Here is a 26,549-nt window from a genome sequence, read left to right as displayed (position 1 = left end):
TTGAGAAGTTCTAGATATAAAAGATTCGTTTCAAAGAGACAGAGGAACCAGAGATCAAATTGTCAACATTCACTGGATCACGGAGAAAGAAAGGGAGTTCCAGAGAAACATCTACTTCTGCCACACTGACTATAGCTGACTGTGTGGATCACAACAAAATGTTGCATATTCTTAAAGAGATAGGAATACCAGAACACTCTGCATGCCCCTCAAGAAACCTGTATGCAGGTCAAGAAGCAACAGTTAGTATTGGACATGGAACAACTGATTGGTTCCAAACTGGGAAAGGAGTATAAAAAAGCAGTATATTGTCATCCTGCTTATTTAACTTATATGCAAACACATGTGAAATATCAGTCTGGATAAATCACAAACTGGAATCAAGACTGCTGGGAGAAATAACAACAGCCTCAGATAGGGAGATGATACCAACCTAATGGCAGAAAGGGAAGAGGAACTGAAGAGCCTCTTAATGAGGCTGAAAGAGGAGAGTAAAAAGGCTGACTTGAAACACAGCATTCAAAAATCTAAGATCATGATATATAATACCATCACTTTATGGCAAATAGAAAGGGAAAAAGCTGAAGTAATGACAGCTTTTATTTTCTTGAGCTCCCAAATCACTATAGATGGTGACTGCAGCCATGAAATTAAAAGATTATTGCTGTTTGGAAGAAAAGCCATGACAAACCTAGACAGCATATTAAAAGCAGAAACATCACTGCTTATAAATGTTTGTATAGTCAAAGCTATGGTTTTTCCACTAGTCACATATGGATGTGAGCATTGGACCATAAATAAGATGGAGTGTTCAAGAATTGATGCTTTCAAACTGGTCCTGGAGAAGAGTTGGAGAGTCCCTTGGACACCAAGAAGATCAAATCAGTCCTAAATGTTTATTGGAAGGACTGATGCTGAAGCTGAAACCCCAATACTTTGGCCACCTGATGCAAAGAGAAAACTCATTGGAAAAGCCCCTGATGTTGGGAAAGATTGAGGACAAGAAGAGAAGGAGGTGACAGAGGATGAGATGGTTGGATGGCATAATTGACTCAAAGGACATGAATCTGGGCAAACTCTGGGAGATAGCAAAGGACACAGAAGTCTGTTGTGCTACATGCCTTGGACATAACTGGACATGGCATGGACATACACAAATGGCTGGACATAACTTAGCAACTGAACAGCAACATGATCATAATCTTACACTGGATGCTAAAATCTTTCCTAATCACTCTAACTAGTGTCCAGCTTTTTTAGCTTTTATAACAGATACCAAAACTGTTGAGCAGTAAACTATGACCCTGTGAATCTGGGGTGGCCATCAGTCAAAATCCATTACCCTGAAAGACTAGTTTCTGAAACAGCAACTTTTAAATTAGATGGAAATTTTTACTTTTGCATATCTCTTCTGTTAGTTTCTTAATATTTTCTTAAAATGTTCATTATTATTAGTTTTTCATTGAGTATATTCTGTAAGTCAATCACTGGCAATTATGAAAAGTTAGGAGCACATTTACCTTATTGGATTTCCAAGAAGCAGAGTCACTTTTGACTTACATAAAATTCATTTCCAAATCTGTTTGTCTCACCTTTGAAACATAGCACATTTTTCACACAATATTGGTAAAGTGTAATGGCATTGAAACATCAAGAATAATTTTTCTTAAAGCTTCTACATGATTCAAATATTTATGTAATTTTCCCACTATACCTCTTAATATCATTTTAGCAGTTGACCTTTACAGTTTCTGGCATCAGCCTTAGTTGGCATATAAACAGCAAATTTTGTCCTATTTTAATCATTCTCCATATATTTTAAATATAGCTTCAACACATTAAAAAGTGATGTCTTTTAATATTTATACCAAACAAGTGTACAGGATCAATCTGAATAATTTGGATATCATTTAAATCAAAATTAGACATGTTGAACATTCAAAACATTTACAAAAATACTATATATGCATGGAGACATAGATAAAACTCAATGTGCAATTCTATAAATGACAGGAAAAATATTTAGTTTATGTTTGTTTGTTTTCACTATTAATTCACTCCTGCCCACTTTGAAGTGTTTAACAAATTAAGCTGTCAACATGCTTTTTTACTATTGCAAGCTCCATCTATAAGGGCATTTCCTTGTATCATATTTTTCTGTTGGCATCACAACCCTGATTATAACTATTGAATAATTTATCATACTTTATAAGGTATTTTCTATTACCATTAAAAACTGCTGTCGCCAAGATACTTTGTATAACAATATCAAATTTCAATTAGATAAGTTAGGGCTAGCTTACAGTTTCATAATTCTCTTTAAAAGAGAAAATTAGAAGTGAAAAGGAATATTGAATGTTTGAGAACACCATTCTCATCCATGTAAACCGTTTACAAATCTATGAGGTGAACCGCAGCCTAGTTTCAATTGTCTTGATTTCAAAATTCTTTTTTTTTTCTCCTTTAATTCATTTTGCTCATCACTGCCTTACTGATAGTATATTTCTCTAATTAGACTCACTGTCAGAACTTTATTTCTTCAGCGCCTTCTCTGATTTAAGATAACTTCCAGAAACTTTTCTTTTACTGTACTTTTTATATTAATAAATTTAAATGAATTTGCTGAAATGTCACTTAAAATATCTCGTTATGATTGAGATGTATTTTAAATGGTTTGATACTGTGTAAGAAGGTGTTTAGTTTTTTAAAAGGAGTATTCTAAGCAGAAGTTACATTGAGAAAGCATCACCTATCTGGGATAATATATTTTTAATTTTAGCTTTCAATGATCAATGTATTGTAAAACCACAGAGAAAGCCAAGGACAGAAAGAAAACATAAGATCAGAAAGAGAAGAAAATGAGTATTTTTTGTCATTTGGTTTAAACTTACCATGCTTTCCCCAGCTGAGAAAATATTGCTCAGCAAAATGACAGCATATGTGATTTCATAACTAATAGAAGGAAAAACAAACAGAAAAACAATTTAGAAAAAGCATGTTTTGTTTGGTTAATAAAAAGATGAAACCAATAAATATATCAATTGAGAAATGTAGGTAGTTATCAACATGAAGGGGACTTCCCAGGTGGCTTAGTGGGTAAAGAACCTGCCTGCAATGCAGGAGACACAGGAGACATGGGTTTGTATTCCTGGGTTGGGAAGATCCCCTGGAGGAAGGCACAGCTACCCATTCCAGTGTTCTTGCCTGGAGAATCCCATGGACAGAAGAGCCTGGAGGGCTACAGTCCATAGGTTACAAAGAGTTGGACATGATTGAAGGGACTGAGCATGCACAAATGACTATGAGGTATTGTCTATTTTTAGACATTTAGGGAAGGATTATAGAAATTGACTCAGCATAACAGAACATTTACAAACAGGAGACAATCTGTTTTCCACTATTGGTATATCCATCAAATTAAAAATCCTGTCTTTAAATACTAAGACCTTTTGATTTTATTTATTTTCAATAATTTTTATCCAGACTTTTACTTCAGCATAATTGACTTCCATTTATTTTCAAAGCAGGCAAATTTTTTTTCTGAAATATAAACCTTCAAACTTGAGCTGTGTTGTTACTGGAAAGTCAGTTTCCATAGACTTATTTTAAATGAGTTCTGACTGCACACTTTTATTATCTCTAAAATATGATAATTCTGTTATGTGCAAAATCTTGGATTTCTGCTCGTATGTTGACTATGGGTTAAATTTTCTGTCTGTTGCAAATGTAGTCTCTCTCAAAATAGACTCAGTGTAAAGGGGCATTAGCTTATTTTGGATGGAGTTACTTATTGAAATGTAACCAAAGTACATTAGTTTAATTCAAACACCTTATGTCATAAATTAAATATTTACAATTAAAAATGTGCTATTGAGCATATGCTGTATTTCACAATATACTAAGGGCTGAAATGAATGTGAATAAAATATGGCCCCTGTCCTAAAGAAGGTCAAAAATGAATGTCAGCCTGTGTTACATTTGTTCAAATGCATTAAGTGTTAATATTTTAGGGGCAGTGGAGGTTGAACCAGAAGATATAATCTTAAAAGAAAAACAAACAGTGTAGCAATTTTCTTTTAGGGTAAATAACAATTTACATTTTAACTTGGTTTACCCTGATTTTGATGGCCTATGAATAATTAATTTATTGTGTTAACATACATATTCAAATGTTGCTGGTTTCTGGCTGCACCTACCTTCAAAATATTATCTCTGGATACCTTCAGAATCTTACCTGGTTATTTATAAACATTTTCCAATGCTACCTCCTGTGCCCACAGGAAACAGTTGTGATCCTAGCACAATATTTAACACAGTCTTAATCTATTGCTCCAGTCCTTCATTTAAGTTAATTGCCTGGAATGTCCTCAGCTATTTAATGGCAAATTTTGTTGATTTTATGAACTGGGATGGCTACACAAAGGGGGTGTGTCTCTATACACATAACGCTGGTAGCTCTCAAACTACCAAATCGTCACTACATGTTTTGGTATGCTCAGTATGTTCAAGCTCTGCTGGGCCTTTTCACAAGTCAACCAACCATTCCAATATTACATCACATGCCAAAGCAGCAGGGCAACCAAAAAGGTGCAATGTGACAAAAACCATTTCAGGTTCTGTTGACAGCTCATTTTCCCGAGGCGATTACAAGTTATAGAGTTGGGTTTGGGATGTAGTTAATGTGACAAACAATCTCTCCTTTCCTTTTTCCTTCCCTCAAGGCACAGATATTTAAAATATTACATTTAATTTTTTTTAAATTGATTCTTCATGATTAACTTGTTCCTTAAGTTCATCAAATATACATTATGATGTCTGAATTTGATCAGTGGACTAAATATGGACTTACAGTAGAAAGTTAGTTTAAGTTTAAAGTGATTAGGAAGTTTGCATTGTGTTTTAAATAATTATTTGTTTTCTTTATCCATAATATGATTAAATATTGGTAGCAAATCACTTTTGTAAATATTTTACTTTGTTTCACTTTAAAATTCCAAGCCCTTAAAGTTTCACATAGCTGAGCAATTTTCAAATAATGATAACTAATGACAAAACTGGCTTCATCTAATTAATAGCCTGAAATACAAAGAAAGTCCAAGAATTGCACTTTGCTCAAAGGTAACAGCTGAATAATTAAATTTTGGAAGCACAATATGTATCAAGGGGAAAACTCAGATTCCTTAACCACTATAGTTGTCTCATGAAAATCTAACCTCTCCCAGCACAGAAAATGCAAGCTATGTGAATAACAAATTCAAATCAATATTTTGTTAATTGAGTTGTTATAGTTTTTTTTTCTTTTCTCCAAACAGGATGATAACTGTATTTTACAATGTCAACTACAGCATTATGTTTTTCAAATTATTAAACACAGTATGTCATGACATCCTTGTGAAATAGATTGAAGTGTGAAAGGCAAATATGTGTAATTCAGGGAATCAATAATTTGATGAACTAGATAATCAGTAGCCTTATAGCTGATATCAACTTGGAAAGTAGTTCCTAGTGGAAAATGAAAGTCCCTGTCTCAGGCTTTTCCTAACCAATAGCATTTATATACATCAATGAAGATTGTTGGCGTGACAAAAAAGATTATAAATGACAAAGTTTTGAAATATCACAAGTATATACAATCAGAGAATCAGCATAAAAGAAAATCTGGCACTATGTCAAACTTAATAAATGGAATATAATAGAGATTAATGTGCATTATTTGCTTTGAGTACAGTAAAAGTGTAAACACTCTTCTAAAATAATTGGTATAAACAAAACCTAAGGAATTGATTAAATGCAATAAAAATCAATGGTATAAATTGTTTTTCAAATAATCTAATGATGTTATAAGCACTTCTAATTAGAATTATTGTGGAGGCCTCTCCTCTACAGACATGTTAGACAAACCACACCTGGAGTCTTGTGTTCATTTCTGGGCAGGACACATTGAGAAGAGGTATGATGCAGTGACTTTGTCCTGAGATTAATAACAAGAATCATAAGGAGGGAGGAGAAAAGGAAGGGGGAAAAAAAAAACAACATTCACTGGTTATCTACACATTACCATGTTTTCTCTTAAATATCATTTTCTTTAAAGTTTGCATGCTCCCTATACTAATAGGTAATACTGTATCTTATTTATAGGTTAAAAAGAGATATACAAAGTTGAGATGACCAATAATGGTCAAAAACTTGGTAAGAGCTAAATCCAGTTTGAATTTGTAGCTGTCTGACTGTCAGCAACTTTGTTATTGACATTATTATGCTGTTCCTTTACTAGACAAATTAAAGAAACTTAAAAGCACATCATGTTTGTTTAATTTTAGTAGAATATTTGAAAGTATATCAGGTTCTAGTCCCTAAGAATACTTTTTATGTTGAAAAGCTCATGATCTTACACTACAGTCTGACTTCCAAATATATAAATTCTGGATTTAGGAGTGATGATATAATCTTTTTTCTACTCCATTTTGAGTATACTTTGTTTTTTTTTTTTTTTTTACTTTGTCTTTTTTCTCCCCATACAGAAAGAATTTAAAAAAAAAAAAAAGCATAAATTTGAGGCAAAATAGATCTGGAATATTCTCTTCTGAACCAGAACTTGGAGTTGGATGAAGGGAAAGGGTATATATACAAGAAAAATGTTTATTTGGATAGCTGCTGCCTTGTGTCCCGTTAAGTGAAAAAGACTCATGACTACAGAAGAGTGATATTTCATTTTCTCACTGTTTTAATATCTTAAGGGTACATAGACAGATAAATGTGAAACACTATTTGTGAAGTTTGACCTAGCTCATCCATCAGATTACTGTCTGTTTCCCTTAAAATGAGGAGAGACAATGTGGAATAAACTATTAGATATATGGTATATTTGGTACTCAGCATCAGTTCCCATAGCTAAACACGAGACTGTTCTGACTCCCTCGTGATTAAATATATGAGCATAAATTGACTTTCACAACTAAATTCACTGATGAAGTTTGAAAGATATTGTTCAGTCACTCAATCATATGTGACTGTTTTTGACCTCATGGGCTTCAGCAGGCCAGGCTTCCCTGTCCTTAACTGTCTCTCCAAGTTTGTTCAAAATTTTGTTAATTGAGTTGATGATGCCATCCAACCATTACATCCTCTGCTGTCCACTTCTCCTGCCTTCAATCTATTCCAACATTTGAGTCTTTTCCAATGAGTCCTCTCTTTACATCAGGTAGCCAAAGTATTGGAGCTTCAGCTTCAGCACCAGTCTTTCCAGTGAGTAATCAGGGTCGATTTTAAGATTGACTGGTTTGATTTCCTTACTGTTCAAGGGACTCCCAAGAGTCTTCTCCAGCACTATAGTTTGAAGGCCTCAATTCTTTGGTGCTCAGTCTTCTTTATGTTCCAACTCTCAATTTGTACATGACTCCTGGAAAAACCATAGTTTTGACTATATGGACCTTTATCCACAAAGTGATGTCTTTGCTTTTAAGTATGCTGTCTAGGTTTGTCATATCTTTCCTTCCAAGGAGCGAGCACCTTTTAAGTTCATGGATGTAGTCACTATGCTCAGTGATTTTGAAGCTGCACAGATAAAGTCTGGCAGTTTCCATTTTTCCCCATCTATTTGTCATGAAGTGATGCGGCCAGATGCCATGATCTTAGTTTTGAAAATATTGAGTTTAAAGCCTGCTTCTTCACGCTCCTCTTTTACTTTCATCAGGAGGCTTTTTAGTTTCTGTTCACTTTCTGCCATTAGGGCAGTGTCATCTGCATATCTGTGGTTGTTGATATTTCTCCTGGCAATATTCACTCCAGCTTGTGAGTCATCCAGCACAACATTTCACATGATGTACTCTGCATATAAGTTAAATAAACAGGGTGACAATAAATGGTCATTTTGTGCTCCTTTCCCAATTTGGAACCAGTCTGTTGTTCCATGTCTGGTTCTAACTGTTGCTTCTGGACCTTCATACCAATTTCTCAGGAAGCAGGTAAGGTGGTCTGGTATTGCCATTTTTTTAAGTATATGCCACAGTTTGTTGTGATCCACACAATCAGAGGCTTTAATGTAATGAAGAAGTAGATGTTTCTCTGGAATTCCCTTGAGTTTTCTATGATCCAGCTGATGTTGGAAATTTGATCCCTGGTTCATCTGCTTTTTCAATATTTAGCTTGTACATCTGGAATTTTTTTGGCCATGTACTCTTAAACCCTAGCTTCAAGGATTTTCAGCATTACCTTGCTAGCATGTGAAATGAGCATAGTTGTGCAGTAGTCTGAACATATTTTTTGGCATTGTCTTCTTTGGGATTGGAATGCAAACTGACCTTTTTCCAGTCCTGAAGCCACTGCTGATATCCATTCATCTGTCATTGGACATCTAGGTTGCTTAATGTCCTTGTTAATACAAGTAAAGTTGGAGTGAACATTGAGGCACATGTGTCTTAGAATTGTGGTTTTCTCAGTGTATATATCCAGTAGTAGGATTGCTGGGTGTAACTTTTAAGTGCCTAATTCTCCCTATGCAACCAATATTTTCTGTCTGAAAAATTAAAGTTGTTTTTTTTTTTTATTCAGCGAATGTTAAATGACTGTGTTTGGAGGGATGGATACTCCCTAATGCCATAAATGGGAAAAATTTTCTATATTTTGTGCAGTTGAGAGGTTAAAAGAGAAAGAGACATTCTACTCCTAGTGATTACATTACAAATGGCATTAAGAATATAATCTGAGGAAAATGCTATTAATCATGCATCTAAGGTCAGGGTAGACTACAGAAGATTTGACATTCTAATTTGGTATTAAAAACAAGATTTTATGAGGTTGACATGGTAGAGATGAAATATTTTAGCTAATAGTAAAAAGCTAGAATAAATACATGGTAATTTGAAAGTTCATGATATGTTTAAGAATTCACAAATATGCTGTCTGATTGAAGAACTGGACAAAAGTTTGGGTGTTTCAAGAGATAAGACTTGAAAGGATAATTGGGACCACAGCCTCTACTATCTCAATACAATTCTAATACCAGATAAAAGAGAAAATACCTGGGGGGTTGTATACATGAACAGATTGTAAATATTTAAATGTTGTATTAAAGAAATAGGTATTTTTTATGTGGATACAAAGAAAATTTGGGGGCACTTCCATGGTGGCTTAGGCTGTAAAGAATCTACTTGTAATGCAGGAGACCCAGGTTGTGTCCCTGGGTTGGGAAGACCCTTTGGAGAAGGAAATGGCAACCCACTCCAGTATTCTTGTCTGGAGCATCCAAGGATAAAGGAGCCTGGAGAGCTACTGTCAGTGAGGTTGAAAACAGTCAGACATAACTGAGCCATGAACACTTTCACTTTCAGGCAAAAGTTGAAGCACCTAGATAGGTAGGTCTGGATATTTTTTGCAATTGTTTACTTTTCTATCTGCAAGGGGATCCAACCAGTCCATTCTAAAGGAGATCAGCCCTGGGATTTCTTTGGAAAAAAATGATGCTAAAGCTGAAACTCCAGTACTTTTGCCACCTCATGCGAAGAGTTGACTCATTGGAAAAGACTTTGATGCTGGGAGGGATTGGGGGCAGGAAGAGAAGGGGACGACAGAAAATGAGATGGCTGGATGGCATCACTGGCTCGAATGACGTGTGTCTGAGTGAACTCCAGGATATGGTGATGGACAGGGAGACCTGGCGTGCTGCAATTCATGGGGTCACAAAGAGTCAGACACGACTGAATGACTGAACTGAACTGAACTAGAATTATATATTCATACCCCTAAGTATATGTCCATGTAGCCTTTCCATTGAAAGTAGATGGCATATTTCTCTGCTACATTTATACGTGTATGGTCACTTGACTTACTTTGGAAAATATGTAGTTTGAAAGGAAGGACAGGGTACCAGTTCCAAGGAGACATTCAAACACATTGCATCATTTGACTTGGTCTCTGGCACTTCCCTCCACTGCTGTAAGAAGAATATTTCTTGAGTAGCCATTGTCCCACAAAGACTGGGATACACAGTGAGCAAACCTGGTTCTAGTACAAAGCCTCAAGCCAAACCATCCAAATCCAGGAAAGTCACAGCTGACGTGCTTATCAGTAGAAGAAAATAAAGATTTGCTATTATTTGCACTGAGATTTTGAGCGTGCTTATTATAAACAAAAAACTAACATTTTCTAGAAAAGCTTTTTAACAACCCAACTGCCTCAAAATGAAAAGAAAAACTTTGGAGGCATTGTTTCCAGGAGTATTCAAGTAAGACTGGCAGCTATTACTTTCCATCTACACTAGCCCTAACCATGATTACCTTCCTCTTGGAAGACTCTAAAAGCCACTAAACACATCCCATCATTTAAACTATGCATCAGATGGCAGCAAGAATGGTCTTTTATAAAGCTATTGGGTAATTTTATGCTCTTTGAAAAGTACTTCAGTGCTTTTAAGTTCTCTTAGAAGGAATCCAGACTCTCCACCAGACCCTGCATGATTCTCTCTCATTTCTTCATCTTCATCCTGGGCCACACTGTCCTTTTCTACTTGCTACACTGCACTTTGCAGTATCTACGTGCCCATCTCCTTCTGGTGTATGCCATTGGGATGCCCAGCTGCCAGGTGTTCTTTTCCCACTCATCACTCAGCTTAGAAGTCTCCTCCATGTGCATTCCCTGGTTGTGCCATCTTTTTCTATTCCTTAAAAGCAGTTATCAAAACCAACAGTTTATTTCTTAACTTAGCCTGTATGGAGAATTAACTTTCCCCATAGAAATGTACATTTAGTGTAGGCAAGAACCATATTTGTGCTGTGATTTTATTGACTAGATTTCAGTGTCAAAAATATTAAATGACTAAACAATATATCATTAGAGATACAATAATGTGAAAGTTTAATTATTGGATAGAGATTAAATAAAATGAACTCTAATCATTTTAACTCAAAAATTCCGTGAGTACTTAGTCTTTCATGATTTATTCAAATGTAACTGGAAGAATTTGGGACCATATCAAAGTCCTTTCTGTTTGTCTGTTTTCCATGGTCTTTTATGGACTAACATAGAATAACAAAGGGAAGAGCAACTGAAAGGTAGTAATGATTATGTACTGTTTCTGAGGCTCTCGAATGATATCAAAAAAACCTCAATACATACATCAAAACAAATTTGGATTTTACAGCATGTAAGAAAGAGGCAGTCATCTCCATTTTTCAGATGGCATGTTTTTCCTGCAATGTGGGTTATACTTTATTTTTCTTGATAATTCATCAGTCTAGAGAGATGTGCGTGCAATTAAACAGTAGGTGTGTCTAAAATTCACAGTGGTGTAACAGTTATAAAAGGAATTCAGGCTTGGAAGCACCACACAAATTTTAAATCATAGATATTGGAACAACAGGACCTACTCCAATCATGCAAGGATCATATCAGACCAGAACTTCTCACAGGCTGTTTTATAACATTGTGTGTGTGTGTGTGCATGCATGAGAGAGAGAGAGAAAGAGAGCTCTGATGTTTCAAATTTCAAACATTAGGAAAAAAACCCAAGGTAAAGGTGAATTAAAAATATTGTGAAAACATTTAAGCTCCAGCTAGGGCAAACAACCTAAAAGTCCCTAAGTTGATGAATTGGTAAATACAATACCCATACAATGGTATATCACATATTGTTATATGTTACTACCTAGATAAGACTTGAAACAGTGTGTTAAGTAAAGAAGCCAGTCACAAAGTCATATCAATACAGTTTGAGCCACAGCTGCTAATGAATGCAGGGTTTCTTTTGGGGGGTGACAAAATTTTCTAAAGTCACATGGCAGTGACAGTTGCAAAACCCACAAAACTATACATTTTAGAAGGGCAAAATTTCTAGAATGTGAATTGCATATCAGTAAAGTTATGAAAAATGCTTATGAGGCAAGACTCTAGTATAATAGATTTCTTCAAATTAGCAATATTTTGGTTAGTGTGGATTTGTTTCTGATGGAAATCATCTCCAAACGACCTCCTCTGTCCTCTGAAAATACATCACTAAGATGTGTCAGTTTATATGTTTATATGCCCACCAAATAATCAATAAATTAATCAGTTAATATCGGTGTATTATTGTCCTATGCTTCACTAATTCACTTCCTTCAAGCACTTTATGCTTTTGAAAGAAAGCTGAGTGCAGAAGAATTGATGCTTTTGAACTGTGGTGTTGGAGAAGACTTTGGAGAGTCCCTTGGATTGCAAGGAGATCCAATCAGTTAATCCTAAAGGAAATCAGTTCTGAACAGGCATTGGAAGGACTGATGCTGAAGCTGAAATTATAATACTTTTTGGACACCTGATGCGAAGAACTGACTCATTTGAAAAGACCTTGATGCAGGGAAAGATTGAAAGTGGAAGGAGAAGGGGACAACAGAGGATGAGATGGTTGGATGGCCTCACTGACCCAATGGACATGAATTTGAGAAAACCCCGGGAGTTGGTGCAAGACAGGGAGGCCTGGCATGCTGCAGTCCATGGGGTGGCAAAAAGTTTGTCAAGACTGAGCGACTGAACTGGACTGGACACTGATTTAACAAGTAAGATAAGCCATAAGTGTTTCCAAAATAAGTTTAATATTTCAAATATATAAAAGTAGATAAATTAATTTATAGTAATACAATGTTTTGAAAGGCTTGAATTTTATGGATACTTTTAATGCTACAATAATGAGGGCTTAATAACTACAACTTCTATACCTTATCTAAGCTTAGGATATTAATGCTAAATTATGTTAATAAACTTTTGATATCTGGACAATTTTAAAATAAAAAGTATACACATTTTGCCAACATCCACTGGATCATGGAAAAAGAAAGAGTTCCAGAAAAACATTTATTTCCACTTTATTGAATATGCCAAAGCCTTTGACTGTGTGGATTTCAAGAAACTGTAGAAAATTCTGAAAAAGATGGGAATACCAGACCACCTGAACTGCCTCTTGAGAAATGTACATGCAAGTCCGGAAGTAACAGTTAGAACTAGACATGGAACAACAGATTGTTTCCGAATATGAAAAGGAGTATGTCTAAGCTATATATTGTCACCCTGCTTATTTAATTTATATGTAGAGTACATCATGAGAAACGCTGGGCGAGAAGAAGCACAAGCTGGAATCAAGATTGCTGGGAGAAATATCAATAACCTCAGCTATGCAGATGACACCACCCTTATGGCAGAAAGTGAATGAAATAGCCTCTTGATGAAAGTGAAAGAGGAGGGTGAAAAAGCTGGCTTAAAGCTCAACATTCAGAAGATGAAGATCATGGCATCCGGTCCCACCACTTCATGGGAAATAGATGGGGAAACAGTGGAAAAAGTGTCAGAATTTATTTTTGGGGGCTCCATAATCACTGCAGATGGTGACTGCAGCCATGAAATTAAAAGACACTTACTCCTTGGAAGGAAAGTTATCACCAATCTAGATAGCATGTTGAAAAGCAGAGACATTACTTTCCCAACAAAGGTCCGTCTAGTCAAGGCTATGGGTTTTCCAGTGGTCATGTATGGATGTGACAGTTGGACTGTGAAGAAAGCTGAGCGCCGAAGAATTGATGCTTTTAAACTGTGGTGTTGGAGAAGACTCTTGAGAGTCCCTTGGACTGCAAGGAGATCCAACCAGTCCATTCTAAAGGAAATCAGCCCTGGGTGTTCTTTGGAAGGAATGATGCTAAAGCTGAAACTCCAGTACTTCGGTGACTTCATGCGAAGAGTTGACTCATTGGAAAAGTCTCTGATGCTAAGAGAGAATGGGGTCAGGAGGAAAAGAGGACAACAGAGGATGAGATGGCTGGATGGCATCACTGACTGTATGGATGTGAGTTTGAGTGAACTCCAGGAGATGGTGATGGACAGGGAGGCCTGGCATGGGGTTCATGGGGTTGCAAAGAGTCAGACACGACTGAGCGACTGATCTGAATTGAACAACACACTCATACATTTCTTTAGATCATAAAACCTATGAATATGAAAGTACATATCAAAGAATTAGCAGTATGCTACATTTTGAAAAATTAACTCCATTAATTGATTTATTTCATAAAGATCAAGCTGTAGTATTTTTAAACCAATTATTACATTAAAATACAGAGAAAATATTAAATATAAAATTTTTTGAATCTGGATTATTTCCATAGAATAAAAAAAGTATTACTTGTCAAAATAAGAAAATTTCTTTTTTTTAATTTATATATCTACTAATAGTTGTTCTTGATTGCTGTAGTTTTTTATTAACTACTGTTTTCTTTTAAAAGTAATTACTCTTATTTATACTTTTCTTTTCTATCAATTCTTCTTGATTTTGCTTTTCTCAAATCCAGCCCCCAGTCTTGGAAGATAAATAGGTAATCTCTGGGGGAAAAACGTAAAATCTGATAAATTTTCTTGTTTGATTTTACATATTTCACCATAGTTAATTACCTAATTTCAGTAATGTCTATTATTATGTAAACTGCTAGAGGGGAAACTGAACTTGTGTGCATGTTATTTGGGAGCTCTGTGTTTTAGTTTTGTTACTTTATTGTAAGTCTAATATTATCTCAAGAATATAGCTAAAATAATTAAAGTTTCCCATTCTAATCATAAAATTAAGATGCATTCTTTGCTAAAATCTTCTTTGTGTTTCTTAGAATGGTTACCAATCAACACAATAATTTTTGTTTAAATTTTTTTAGAATGAAGGTCAATAAAGATTATTAGATTTTGTGGTATTTCCTAAGTGATATTTTTTAATATAAATTTATTTATCTTAATTTGGACTGTGTGGGAGAGGGAGAGGGTGGGATGATTTGGGAGAATGGCATTGAAACATGTATAATATCATATATGAAATGAATTGCCTGTCCAGGTTCGATGCATGATACTGGATGCTTGGGGCTGGTGCACTGGGATGACCCAGAGGTATGGTACAGGGAGGGAGAAGGGAGAGGGGTTCAGGATGGGGATTCATGTTGATATATGGCAAAACCAATACAATATTGTAAAGTAATTAATCTCCTAAGTGATAATTAACTTATCACTACTGTGAATATTCTTTGGGTATCCAAATAAGACAAAAATTATAAAAATGACATATTGAAACTTCAGTCTTCATAGTTTCACTCTATTAGTATGTGTTAATACATATATATGGGCTTTCCCATGGTACTGATGAATTTATTTGTAGGGCAGCAATAAAGTCACAGACATAGAGAACAGCCTTGTGGAAGAAGTGGGAGAAGGTGAGGGTGGGACTAATTGAGAGAGTAGCATTGAATCATATACATTACTGTATGTAAACTACACAGCCAATGGGAATGTGCTGTTTGCTGCAGGTAGCTTAACCTGGTGCTCTCTGATGACCTAGGAGGGTGATATGTGGTAAAGAATCTGCCTGCAATACAGGAGACATAGAAGACACAGGGAAGATCCTCTGGAGGGGGAAATGTTAACCCACTCCATCATTCTGGCCTGAAAAGTCTCATGGACAGAGGAGCCCAGAGGGCTAAAGTCCTAAGGGTCACAAAGAGTTGAACATGACTGGGCAACTAAGCATAAGCACAATATATGTATTTACATATAGATAGAATTTCCTGTTTCTACATTAAATATATGTATTTATATTAAAGTAACATACAGTTGTCTGCAAATACAATAACTATCTACAAACTGCCTTTGCTTCTGTATATTAATACACTTGCCAGTTAATAAGAGACAATTGTGATATGCTTTTTCATATAAATCAAATGTCGCTGAAGAATTGCTAATATCCTCACTGGGTAATCATTAACTCAGTTCTTACACACTGTGTTAGGCTTTATGAGTGTATTCCAATCACTTGCATTCTAATAATTTTGGCTAAAATAACATATTGTCCAGGACTGTTCAATTTTATCTCCATAGCAGAGATTAACTGACATCAAATTAAAACGTACTTTATGAGGATGAATTTAGCTCAGGTTCCATGTAGGAAACTCATCAGTTCAGTTCAATTCAGTCACTCAGTCGTGTCCGACTCTTTGTGACCCCATGAATCGAAGCATACCGGGCCTCCCTGTCCATCACCAACTCTGGGAGTTTACCCAAACTCATGTCCATTGAGTCGGTGATGCCATTCAACCATCTCATCCTCTGTTGTCCCCTTCTCCTGCCTCCAATCCCTCCCAGCATCAGGTCTTTCCAATGAGTCAACTATTTGCATCAGGTGGCCAAAGTATTGGAGTTTCAGCTTCAGCACCACTCCTTCCAAAGAACACCCGGGACTGATCTCCTTTAGGATGGACTGATTGAATCTCCTTGCACTCCAAGGGACTCTCAAGAGTCTTCTCCAACACCACAGTTCAAAAGCATCAATTCTCCGGCGCTCACCTTTCTTCAGAGTCCAACTCTCACATCCATACATGACCACTGGGAAAACCATAGCCTCGACTACACAGACCTTTGTTGGCAAAGTAATGTCTCTGCTTTTGAATATGCTATCTGCTGCTGCTGCTGCTGCTGCTGCTGCTGCTGCTGCTGCTGCTGTCACTTCAGTCGTGTCCAACTGTGTGCGATCCCATAGACGACAGCCCACCAGGCTCACCCATCTCTGGGATTCTCCAGGCAAGAGTACTGGAGTGGATTGCCATTGCCTTCTCCAATGCATGAAAGTGAAAAGTGAAAGTGAAGTCGCTCAGTCGTGTCTGACTCTTTGCGACCCCATGGACTGGAGCCTACCAGGCTCCTCTGTACATGGGATTTTCCAGCCAAGAGTACTAGAGTAGGTTGCCATTGCCTTTTTTTAATATGTTATCTAGGTTGGTCATAACTTTCTTTCCAAGGAGTAAGCAACTTTTAGTTTCATGGCTGCAGTCACCATCTGCAGTGATTTTGGAGCCAAATAAATAAATAAATAACGTCTGACACTGTTTCCACTGTTTCCCCGTCTATTCCTCATGAAGTGATGGGACCAGATGCTATGATTTTAGTTTTCTGAATGTTAAGCTTTAAGCCAACAGCAGATGAATGGAGAAGAAAGCCATGACACATATACAGAATGGATTATTACTCAGCCATTAAAAAGAATATATTTGAATCAGTTATAATGAGGTGGATGAAACTGGATCCTGTTATACAGAGTGAAGTAAGCCAGAATGAAAAACAGCAATACAGTATACTAATGCATATATATGGAATTTAGAAAGATGGTAATGATAGCCCTGTATGCAAGAGAGCAAAAGAGACACAGATGTATAGAACAGTCTTTTGGACTCTGTGGGAGAGGGAAAGGGTGGGATAATTTGGGAGAATGCCATTGAAACATGTATAATATCATATATGATACCAATCGCCAGTCCAGGTTTGATGCATGATGCAGGATGCTTGGGGCTGGTGCACTGGGATGACCCAGAGGGATTGTACAGGGAGGGAGAAGGGAGGGGGGTTCAGGATGGGGAACATATGTATTCCCATGTAGGATTCATGTTGATGTATGGAAAAAACAATTCAATATTGTAAAGTAATTAACCTCCAATTAAAATAAGTAAATTTATAATTAAAGAAAAAAAGAAAGCTGAGCACCAAAGAATTGATGCTTTTGAACTGTGGTGTTGGAGAAGACTCTTGAGAGTCTGTGGGGCTGCAAGGAGATCCAACCAGTCCATTCTAATGGAAATAAGTCCTGAATATTCATTGGAAGGACTGATGCTGAATACTTTGGCCACCTGATGTGAAGAACTGACTAATTTGAAAAGACCCTGATGCTGGGAAACATTAAAGGCAGGAGGAGAAAGGGATGACAGAAGATGAGATAGTTGGATGGCATCACCGACTCAACGAACATGAGTTTGAGGAAACTCCAGGAGTTGGTGATGGACAGGGAGGCCTGGCGTGGTACAGTTCATGGGGTCGCAAAGACTCAGAGACATCTGAGTAACTGAACTGAACTGAACTGAACTGAACTGAACTCTTTGTTAATCTCATAGTGTCTGAGCAAAGTCTGCTAAACTGACACTCTCTTCTTGCTATCTCTATATACTGTCTCAGATATAACCTCAACTTCTTTCTCTTTTCTGAGAAAGTCAACAGCAAACATTTTTCAGAACAATGTATTGCAATTGAGTTTTCCCTCTCTGTGCCATAAAACTTTAAATTATTTGCGCTTCACTAAACAATGATTTCAGGGTTGTTGACAGTTTGCAATGATTTAATAAAGGTTTGGCTAAAGACTTTGATATTGTTATTTTTTCTTCCATGTGCATAATAATACATTAACTAAAATTCTATGAAGAAAACTTTTAATTCGTTCCATTTCTTATTTTCTAGTTAATAGAGCTACAGATTAAAGTTACTGATTTTTTAAAATATATGCAGCATCACTTATTTTATTAAATTATCATCCAGGAAACAAATATTTGTTAGCCTACAATGTGTAGCAATTGTAGTATAAATTTTAAAGTAAATCTTATTCAAAAATCATGTTGTGATGATTTAATTATCAGAAATATTCTTAATAAAACCACATATGTTAGTAGACATGGTAATAAATCAGATATGCTAAATTGATGTATTAGAAGATTTTGCTCAATGTTATTTTCTTTTTTTCAATAACCAAAGCAACTACATTTGACAAAAGACAACAGTAAAAATTATTTACAATAATTTTTTGCTCAAATAATTCAATGGGATATCTGTGCTTCTAAACAAAAAAATGAATCCATGAAAAAAAAAAAAAGCAGCAAGAAAAAGAGTCTTTGTGCAATGAATGTTGAATAATATTACATCATTTGATCATATTTTTCTTCATTTTTGTGGACAGTTTTAACTTCCAAAATTCTTTAATGCTTATAGTTGAAAAACCTGATGCATCTCTGTGTAACACAGAGGAAAGAAAACATAAATCAGAGCATTAAAACATATAAGTGTTAGTACAGCACTTATTTCAGTGTCTTTTACCCAGAATTTTATTTGACCTGTCTCAAATTATTGTAAGTAAACGCTGAATTTCCCATATCAGCTTTCAGATGCATAGATAGTAGATGAATTAGCTATAGCAGAAGGAAAGGAGAAAATTGAGATTGATATATGATTGCTACTCAAAAGAATTAATACATTTCAGAATAAATTAAATAATTTATTGTATTTATTTAAGTAATTTATTTATTTATTTAAAACCTTTTGGTAACTTGTGTTTAGCGAAAGGAATAATAATAAAATCCACATGATGATGATCATATTTCTCTAGTAGTTCTTGTCATATACATAGTCAATGGAAATGGTAAAGGCAAATATGAGATAACACAAAAATAAAATATACATTTTATGCATTTATTCTTTACAGAGTGTATTTTATTATAATCATTATTGGTATCATCTATTAACATATAAATATATATATATATATATTTCCTAAAGGAAATCAGTCCTGGGTGTTCATTGGAAGGACTGATGCTGAAGCTGAAACTTCCAATATTTTGGCCACCTGATATGAAGAGCTGAGTCATTTGAAAAGATCCTGATGTTGGGAAAGATTGAAGGCAGGAGGAGAAGGGGACAACAGAGGATGAGATGGTTGGATGGCATCACCGACTCAATGGACATGAATTTGGGTTAAATCCGGGAGTTGGTGATGGACAGGGAGGCCTCCTGTGCTGTGGTTCATGGGGTCACAAAGAGTCAGACATGACTGAGCAACTGAACTGAAATTACTAATATATTTTGCAATGCATCTGGGATATTACAGGATTTAAATGAAGACAGAATATTTAAGGAAAATAAAACTGTTAAAAAAAAAAAACCTGTGAGAATAAAAATGTGTTTCATATATAGTGGTAAACCAAAGAAGGAGACAGATAGATTTGATTATATGGAATTACTGAAAATTGCAATTTAGAGCATAACATGGTGTTCTATTTCCATATCTGTACTGTATCAGTAAAAATGACTGACTACTTGGAGGCAAAATCAAGGTTTGGGGAGTTTCAGGCTGAATTGGATAGAAAGAAAATAATTGTGGATTCTACTATGCTCCTAAATTCTTTTTATAGCACTTAAAAAGTACTTTTTAAAATTCTGTAAAGAAAGTTAAGTTCTTTATGGAAATAAAGTCTGCATCTAATGTTAATTCACATGTTGTTCAAAAAAATCATTAGTATATGTCATTTTCCTTGCAAATTCCAGTCCTCAAAATTTAATGATAATCTTGAGATTATTTAATCCATATATAAAGGTTAAATTTTATTGTCATGATGTTATGGCAAAATAACAAGAGGAGTGATCATTTATTGTGTATCAGTGAGTAGCAGGGTTTAAACTTCTATAGCTCTTTAGTTTTACAAACACTTCTATAGCTCTTACAGAACTCTAAACACTTAACATATTTACTTAAATCCTTTAATTAATACCAGTTTAAAGAAAAGAAAACCAGGGGAAATGAAGGTATATAATTTACACAATGAAACATATCTATTAAAATAGGACCTAGACCATCTAGTCAGAGTCTGTGCTCTTAACACGTAAGATGTCATATTAAAATATACATTAAGAGAAAAATGGAAAGGGAGGGAACTGGGTTGGAGAAAAAGGGATTACAGACAATGAGAGATGATAGTTAGATAGCTAGATGATAGATAGGTAAATAATAAATAAATGGTAGAAAATGCATAGATGATAGAAATATGATAGCTATAGATAGGTGATAGTAATATAAGATACATAGATGATTATGGATAATTAGATAATATAGATAGATGATGATAGTTATTGAAAGCTGGGCTTCCAAGATGGAAGTATTAGTAAAGAACCCATTTGCCAATGAAGGAGACATAAGACTCGGATTCAATCCCCAGGTTGGGAAGATCCCCAGGAGGAGGGCATGGCACCCACTCCATTATTCTTGCCTGAAGAGTCCCGATGGACAGAGGAGCCTATATTCCATAGGGTTGCAAAGAGTTTGGGCACTACTGAAGCAAATTAGCATGCATGCACATTGACAGTTAGAGGATAGGTAATAGACAGATGATGGATAGATAGATAGATAGGACCAATGGACAAATGGCAGGGAGAGTTACAGATAGTTTGCTCTCTGGTTACTCTCTGCAACTCCCACTGACAGGAACAATAAAGAAAAGTGCTGAATGTTCTCTATTCTCTTCAGCATCCTTCTGCCTCTCTGTTTAGAACCTCACATGGGGAAATATCTCCAGTCTGACACTTGCAAAGGCCCAGCTTCTCAGCCACACATCTCACAGGCAGTAAATCAAAGGTACTCATTGCTGATACGAGTAATTTTAGCATCATTATTTTCCCTTTGATGGATGAGCAGAGGATGCTAGCCTCTTCTGAATGATTGCAGCTGAATAAAACAACCATGATTTTGGGTTATTTTACTATAGAAAGCATCTTTTGCCATGGATCACTGTTTTATTTCAAGGAAATTAATTCTTCTGAAGCAGAAAAATAAATTTATAGCATGACACCTATATGCACATCAGGAAGCAACAGTTAGAACTGGACATGGAACAACAGACTGGTTCCAAATAGGAAAAGGAGTACGTCAAGGCTGTATTTCATTACCCTGCTTATTTTACTTATATGAAGAGTACATCATGAGAAATACTGGGCTGGAAGAAGTATAAGCTGGAATCAAGATTGCTGGGAGACATATAAATTACCTCAGATATATAAATGACAACACCCTTAAGGCAGAAAGTGAAGAGGAACTAAAGAGTCTCTTGATGAAAGTGAAAGAGGAGAGTGAAAAAGTTGGCTTTAAGCTCCACATTCAGAAAACGAAGATCATGGCATCTGGTCCCATCACTTCATGGGAAATAGATGAGGAAACAGTGTCAGACTTTATTTTTTTGGGCTCCCAAATCACTGCAAATGGTGATTGCATCCATGATATTAAAAGATGCTTACTCTTTGGAAGGAAATTTATGACCAAACTAGATAGCATATTCAAAAGCAGAGACATTACTTTGCCAACAAACGTCCATCTAGTCAAGGCTATGTTTTTTCCAGTGGTCATGTATGGATGTGAGAGTTGGACTCTGAAGAAAGCTAAGCACCAGAGAATTTATGCTTTTGAACTGTGGTGTTGGACAAGACTCTTGAGAGTCCCTTGGACTGCAAGGAGAGCCAACGAGTCCATTGTAAAGGAGATCCGTCCTGGATGTTCTTTATAAAGAATGATGCTAAAGCTTAAACTCCAGTACTTTGGCCACCTCATGTGAAGAGTTGACTCATTGGAAAAGACTCTGATGCTCGGAGGGATTGGGGGCAGGAGGAAAAGGGGACACAGAGGATGAGATGGCTGGATGGCATCACCAACTCGATAGACGTGAGTGTGAGTGAACTCCGGGAGTTGGTGATGGACAAGGAGTCCTGGCGTGCTGCAGTTCATGGGGTCGCAAAGAGTTGGACACGACTGAGCGACTGAACTGAACTGAACTGCTGTGTAGCTATCAGATATGTGCAAAATTAACTGATAATGATGCTTACAGATGCTATTGAGGACAAGATATATTCAGTCCAGTGCTTCGCTCATCACCCAGAGGATAAAAGACAAAGGACACAGTCTCTTCCTTATTTTTCTGCATTGTGACCTATGGACTAAAGGACAGGATGACGCATCTTTTTACCAGAAGCAGATGACTGGGAGCTATTGCTCCCGGATTGCTAATGTTAATTGCTCTCAGTTATTTAAGATGAAAGACAAGGTTACAACATTGGATTAGAAGTTGTTCCAGGCCAATTTCATACATCAAATTGGAAGATGGATCTTTTTTTCTTGTATATGCTTCTGAAGAGATCAAATTAATGAGGTTAAAAAAAAACCTTTTTGTCTAATATCACATTATATTGCATCATACGGTCTTTTAATTTTTTAAATTGAGTTGAATATATCGCTAATCATATTTTTGCTTATCATCTGAATTAGCATATTAGACTTTGTGTATACAAACGCTACTGCATAAATTTTGCTTTTTCTGATATTCTAAAATTTTGTGTATTTTACAATGAAATATATTACTTGAATAAAGTTTCATAAATCAAATTTATTTTAAAGTCCCTATTTGGTGACTTCCCTGGTGCTTCAGTGGTAAAGAATGGTAAAGAATCTGTCTTCCAGTGAAGGGATTGTGGGTTCCATCTCTGGTTGGGGAACTAAGAACTGGCATGCTGGGGGCAACTAAGCCTGCGTATGGCAACAAAGAGCCAGCATAATTTAAAAAAAAAAAAAAAGCTAAAAATAAGTAAGTGAAAGTTCCCTCTTAAAAGGTGAATTTTTTTAACTTTACCCAAGTTGTTTCAAGTCCTGCTATGTATTTTTACACTTAAAACACAATATTTTACAAAAAAGATGGAGTCTCAGAAGGCCTGGGTCTAGGCCATTTTGAACAAAACTTACCCTCAATCTCTTTTTCTTAAAAAATGTACACTTTTTCCCTACACTTTGATCTTCCCTATTTTTTTTTTTTGTCATCAATGTTTCACGCTTCTTTTCTCTGAAGGAAACATTTGGTTATGATTCCTTTTAAAAACATTTCACTCTGAGCAAGAGTCAGTCACCTGCATTGCTGAGATAGGAGACCACTTTCAGCAACAATGGCGAGAACAAGGAGCAACTTTATGGTGCTCTCAAGTTACAGCATACAGAGCCTCACATGGCTTGAAATTTCCATGTGGCCTTGATGCCACTGAAACAAGCAGTGTGTTTCAAAGTCAAAAACAATAATGTAACAGCCATTAAAAAAAAAAAAAAGAAAGAAAACAACAGTAATTTCTAATCACCTATGCTAAAGCTTGTTGTAATTATAACAAGTCCCAAGAAACCTGAGAATAAAGAATTTGTCCTCATTTAATGATGCTTACAGTAAATGAGTGATTTATTTTTTTTCTATAAATTTTAAACATTTTATTGTGCAACTCAACACACTGGTGTTTGGGGAAATTTAAAAAGGTGTGAAAATAAGCTATGTAAACTAAAATAACATTTTTGCTAAAAATTTACTGGTTCAGAATGACACCAAATTATTATTCTGTCTAGAAGATTGTGCTCAGTCTAAATACAGTCATGCTTTATCCCCTTGAAGTACCACAACATTTGTAATCTGAGTACTGTACCTTTTTTCCTATGTTACATATTTTAAAGTGCACACTTCAGTTCTGATATATCTATTATATTTTTTCTATTAACTATAACTCTTTAGTAAAACATATGCACATATAATGCTGAATAGTATATAAGCATGTCTGCATATACATATATGTGTTGTTTTGATACATGTATCAAGATGTACATATGTCTTGATAAGATTTTGTAGCTTTTAATCTACAAGCACCATCCACAAATTTTGATATGATGTTCAGCACAGACTTTGATGAGAAATAATGTACCCTCACTGACCTTGAATTCCATCAGAGTCTGAATTCTCCTGCTCTGGGGCATATCATTGAGGTTTCAGGATAGCCAGAGGTCCTCATTGTTTCTGGAATTATTTCTTTAGTAGCTTTTAGCTCTCCTCATTGATCCATTTATCAGTTATTGCTATTCTTGTCAAAGAATGCACACTTTACTAAAGGACGCTAAACCTGATGGGGAAGTTTCATTTTATCACTACATATATTTTAACAGAAATTTGCACTGGGTGCTATAATAGAAGAAACCTAATATTGAGCAACTGAGCACAATACATATTCTTCCACTATTTGAAAAACCTGAAGTTGAGTTAGTCTAACCATAAAAGGGAGAGAAAAAAAAATCTTGTTGGACAAAAATAATATGAGCAAGTTCACTGAAGAATGAAAAAAAAAAAAAAACGGGCAAGTACTTGCTAATAATTTTGCTGACTGTAATATATCAAATGCTGGTGAGTGTGCCATGGAAATGGGCAGCAAGACATGAAACCAGAGAAACATGTAATGGGCAGATTGTGATAAGCTCTGGAAGTCAATGAATTATTTAGGGAGGTTACAAAGAACACAAACATGGAAGAAACCTGGAGTGGTCTGCACATAACTAGGAAGAATAAGCAGAGTTTTAGATAATACACTGAAGGGCAAAGCTAGAACTCACTTAATTTAGGAAACTTTCTTAGCAACCATTGTGAGCAACAGCAAGGCTCTTAGGAAGAGTGAGGAAAGTCAAGGAGAATTGACAACAAAAAATACATGATTGACAGCAATTTTTCCATCTTTCCTGTTTACCACCATGTTTTCCCTTTCTAGTGGATTATTCCATTGAAATATGCTGACATTTCATCTATAAAACAAGATACAAAATAAAGATAAGTGAAAAGTTGTTCTGCCTCTGTCTCCTCTTCAATCTACTTCATATTTTTACCACAAAACTGAAAGAACTGTCCATTCTCACTCTTGAAATTTCTCTCTTCCCATTTTCTCTGAAACTCATTCAGTCCATTTTCATATTTAACTTCACAAATGCATTATATCACTCAGTTTCCTGAAAACTTTATCCATTTGGCTACTAAGAACCCACACTTTTCCATTGTTTCTGCTACCACTGCTCTTTCTTTCTCATTTTACTGTGAATACTCATTTGCAGACCTCTGGTGTAGCAGTTTTTCATGGCTCAGTGAATTAACCTCTTTTATCTTTCTGTGTGCATTTTTTTGTTTGTTTTGTTTTGATATTTGTGTTCTGACTGATGGCCTTATTTGCATGAATGACATGTGATGACCTATGAATTTTAATACTTTACTTAGTCTTCTCGCCTGAACTTAGGCTTCTAGGTTTTATACTGAGCTGCCTCTTCCACATTTCATAGCATGTCAGAATTATTATGTCTGAAAACAGTAGCCCTTTCCAAATAGATCATTTCCAAATGATCTCTACCTACAATCTTTCCAGTTTTACTCAAGTTTCACTCAAGTTTTCCAGTTTTACTCAAGAGCTTCCCCACATTCGGCCAGGACAAGTACCCAAGTAACTCCTGAGTTGAAATTGATCCTCTTTTGCTAGAATATAAGCAATAAGGAATAAATTTTGTCTATTTTATGCACTGATGTATCTTCAGGATCTAGAAAGATACTTAATATATAGTAGTTACTCAAAAAGATGTTAAAATGAAATTTGTCTTAAAGCCAGTCAGTTTTATTTATTCAGTATTTAAATTCCAGAATCAAAGGACTTGCTCTGTCTGGGTATACCACTGTGGGCCACTTGTTCTTGGCAAGACTACTGGAAGAAACTCTTAGTTCTGTGATTCTCCTTCTGTATATTATTCTCCTTCTGTATATTATTCATACATCAGTAGCCAGGATGATCATATTAAAAGAGACATATAGATTCCTCTGGTGAAGACTTCCATGTTGTACACTGTATCACCAACCATAAAAAGTAAAGCTTCACAGGTCTGTTTCTTTATGACCTTTCTATTTCCATGGTTCTTGATTTACTCTTCTCCAGGCTTACACATTTCTCATTGTTTCTGAGACTTCTGCCTCTGGGCCTTTGCACTGTTTCCTCGGTTTGGGGTACTCTGCTTTGGATATCTGCAGAATATATTCCCTCAACACTTTATGTCCTTGCTCAAATATTTTGAATGAGTACTTTCATAGCCATGCCATTCCAGTTACAACCAC

This window comes from Oryx dammah, unplaced genomic scaffold (genome assembly GCF_014754425.2).
Source record: "Oryx dammah isolate SB20612 unplaced genomic scaffold, SCBI_Odam_1.1 HiC_scaffold_19, whole genome shotgun sequence".
Classification (NCBI taxonomy): domain Eukaryota; kingdom Metazoa; phylum Chordata; class Mammalia; order Artiodactyla; family Bovidae; genus Oryx; species Oryx dammah.
Note: the sequence above shows the minus strand (reverse complement) of the source record.